Source organism: Chrysochloris asiatica, unplaced genomic scaffold (assembly GCF_000296735.1).
Source record: "Chrysochloris asiatica unplaced genomic scaffold, ChrAsi1.0 scaffold00013, whole genome shotgun sequence".
Classification (NCBI taxonomy): domain Eukaryota; kingdom Metazoa; phylum Chordata; class Mammalia; order Afrosoricida; family Chrysochloridae; genus Chrysochloris; species Chrysochloris asiatica.
The window spans coordinates 20,044,433-20,048,316 of NW_006408531.1; the positions used below are offsets into that span (position 1 = coordinate 20,044,433).

At 42.0% G+C, this 3,884-nt stretch overlaps 1 pseudogene; it reads left to right on the plus strand.

The window, feature by feature from the left end:
- The first annotated feature begins 1,559 nt into the window (after positions 1 to 1,559).
- On the plus strand, positions 1,560 to 2,586 carry LOC102825296 (annotated as a pseudogene).
- Positions 2,587 to 3,884: the final 1,298 nt, after the last annotated feature.

Sequence of the window (3,884 nt, forward strand, 5' to 3'; positions counted from 1 at the left end):
AAGCAGCAGTCAAGAGATCAAACGACGTATTGCATTAAGCAAATCTGCTGCATAAGACTTTTTTAAAATGTTGAAGAACAAAGATGTCAGCTTGAGGACTAAGGTGCACCTGACCCAAGTCATGGTGTTTTCAATAACCTCATATGCATGCGAAAGCTTGACAGTGAATAAGGAAGACCGAAGAAGAATTGATGCCTTTGAGTTATGGTGTTGGAGGAGAATATTGAAAGTGCCATGGGCTGCCAAAAGAACCAATGAAGAAGTACAGCCAGCGTGTTCCTTGGAGGCCAAGATGGCCAAACTTTGTCTCTCATACTTTGGACATATTGTCAGGAGGGAGCAGTTGCTGGAGAAGGATATCATGTTTGGTAAGGTGGAGGGTCAGAGAAAAAGAGGAAGACCACCAATGAGATGGATTGGCCAGGTGGCAGCATCGATGGACTCAAGCGTGGCAACAATAGTGAGGTTGGTCCAGCATCAGGCACTGTTTCATTCTGCTGTGCATAAGGTCACTATGGGTCAGTACCAACTCAATGGAACCTAACAACAACAACAACCACTAGGGAGCCTGTGGGAGTTGGGGGTAGTGGTGATGGGAGGTTTTCCACTGTTCACCACATCCCACCACCTTCCCTGGGAAACCACCATACTCACCCTCCATCCACCCTAGTCCCACAGACCAGAGCGTCCCTTTTCCCTCTCCTTCCCTTCCTACTCCCGCTACCAAACTCCCCAGCACCTTAAGGTCCTAGCCTAGCCACTCCCTGCCCACCTGTGATCTTGCATAATCCCACCATTACCCTGTGATCTCCAAGGCTTGATGGAGACATCAGATCAGAGAGGAAGGGTGTCCTGCAAGCCATCTCTCATATAGACCGGTCATCTCCAGACCTCCAGTATACTCTTAGGGATGGCCCACAGAGCCCAGCCATGGCCTTGCATGAGGCCAGACCTTTGGAGAATGTTTTCAAAGTTGTAGTAAATGGGAAATGATCGATAACAAGAGAGATAGTCTGTGCGTGAGGAGAAGGCATATTTTTTAAATAATAGGCCTCTTTAAAACTCTTAAGGCACCTGCAGAAATTTTATAAGTGAAGATTCAAATCAATGGAAGAATGCACACAGAGAATTGTGGCTTACTTAGCGTTTGTGTATTAAGTGTTTTTTGGTGAAAGTGATGTTATCCTGTTGTAGTCCAAGAGTTTCTAGGAAAGTGACTGGTAAAGGTGGAAGTTGACAATAAATTCCTGAAAAGGAACAGAGCAATAGATAAATCCATTGCAAGAATGGATGGATGGAACAGATTAAACAGAACAGAACAAGAAAAGAATAAGTTGAACTTTTTCTTTTTTTTTTTCTAATCTGGCAAAATAACTCAGAAAGTGAGCATAGTTGATACAATTGTAAATATTGAAATGGATTATAATTGAAGTGATCTAATAACTGGTGAATCTAAACTTTATTGTTCCATGAGGTGCTGAAATATACTGGAATCTTTTTAAGAAGAGAAGGAACCTTAACTCGTCTTTGTAGACAGGAATTCGAAGTGATAAAGTGTCATGGATCTGACTTACATTCCGGAAGACCTCTCCAACTGTCCAAATTTTGGAAATAAATCCTGTCCTCCCATGAATCGCCCTTTTCATATCCGGATGGCACTGTATTCCGTGATGACTACAGCCGTGGTTATCAGTATCTTTGGAAACTTGGTTATAATGATTTCCGTTTCTCATTTCAAACAGCTTTACTCTCCCACAAACTTCCTGATCCTCTCCATGGCAACCACGGATTTTCTGTTGGGTTTCATCATTATGCCGTATAGTATTGTGGGATCGCCGGAGAGCTGCTGGTATGTTGGGGATAGCTTTTATAAATTCCATGCCAGCTTTGACATGATGCTAAGCCTGACCTCCATTTTCCATCTCTGTTCCATTGCTATGGATCGGTTTTATGCTTCATGTTACCCTTTACACTATACAACCACAATGACTATTCCCATGACTAAGAAACTGCTGGCATTTTGCTGGTCGGCCCCTGCTTTCTTCTCCTTCGGGTTAGTTCTATCTGAGGCCAATGTTTCTGGTATGCAGAGTTATGAGAGTCTTATTGCTTGCTTCAAGTTCTGTGCCCTTACTTTTAACAAATTTTGGAGGACAAAATATTGTTCACTACGTGTTTCTTTATTCATGGTTGGTATTTATGGCAAAATCTTCATTGTTTCTAAACGACATGCTAGTCATCGGCAACGTGCCTAAAAACACAAAGGGGGAAGTGAGAAAAAAAAACTATCCAAAAAAAAAAAAGGACCGAAAAGCAGCAAAGAGCCTGGGTATAGTCACGGGAGTGTTTCCAGCTTGCCGGTTGCCTTGTTTTCTTGCAGTTTTGATAGACCCATATTTAGACTACTCCACTCCCATAATAGTACTTGATCGTCTGGTGTGGCTTGGATACTTCAACTCTACTTTCAACACGCTCATTCATGGGTTCTTTTATCCATGGTTTCAGAATGCTCTTAAGCACATCGTGTCAGGAAAAGTATTTAACTCTCATTCAGAAACTGCAAATCTTTTTCCTGAAGCACATTAAGAAAAGGTATTAATAACTGAATGAAAGCCTTTTTAGAGTTTCTCCTTTTTCTTTAATCACTACGTCCTTCTCAAAAAAAGTTACTGATGTAAGTTCACATATACTAATTACCACAATATTGGCATTTGTTGTTGTTGTTGTTAAGTGCCATCGAGTCAGGTCCGACCCATAGCGACCCTGTACAGGGTTTCCGAGGGTGTAAATCTTTACGGGAGTAGAAAGCCTCACCTTTCTCCCGCGGAGCGGCTGGTAGTTTCGAACCACTGACCTTAAGGTTTGCAGCCCGATTCGTAACCACTACGCTATTGGCATTAAAAGACCAGAAACTGTGACAAAGTCAGTGACTATGACAACACGGACAGCAATGGAATCAGTGTACTTGTAGTGTGTGCAGATGAAACTCTGTGGCTTGAAGCATCGCTGTCATTGGTAACAATGACAGTTCTGACAGGAACTCATTCCAAGGTTCAAAAAGTAAATTAGTGTAGAATTTTACAAACATTTTATAGACAGTCGTGTTGGTGTCACCTCCTCTGACAGTGTCACCCAGCATGATCTGTACCTCCTTTATCCCAATGGTGACACCATTAAATCCTTCAGTTACTTCCTGACATTGTGAATCTCATTACAAAGAGGAGACACAGGTTGCAAATCATCATATGCTATTTAAGCTTTGACTCTTGTGATTTTTTTCACTTTATACTTCTGTTCGTTCTGTCTCTAGCTTCTTAATCTGAGTGATATGTCTCCACCATCGGCCTCTCCTTTTGCCTGTTTCAAGCACTTTTTCTGGAATCCCTGTCCTGGGGCTCAACCAAGTAAATTCAATTCACACCACAATGATTATGATTTAAGATTTGGTGAAAATCCTTCCAGTGACTTTTCTGTGAAGTGTTAAGATACAAGTGAAGTCTGCCTTTTATTTCACAAGTTGGGGAAATATATGAGCACGTGTAACAAGCATGTCTACATTACCCCATGTGGGAAGGAGCAGAAGAGTTAACAGAATGAGATTAAAATCTTCTTTTCTTTAAATAATGTTTTCTAAGAGAGAAGGGTTGTTGTTAGGTGCAGTCGAGTCAATTCCAACTCACAGCTACCCTATGCAGAATGAAACACTTCCCAGTCCACACCATCCTCACAACTGCCACCATGCTGGGACCCATTACCACTGCCACTGTACCAATCCATCTCCTTGGAGGACTTCCTCTTTTACACTGATCTTCCACTTTACCAAGTATGATGTCCTTCTCCAGGGACACATTCCTCCTTATCAAGTGTCAGAAGTATGAAAGATG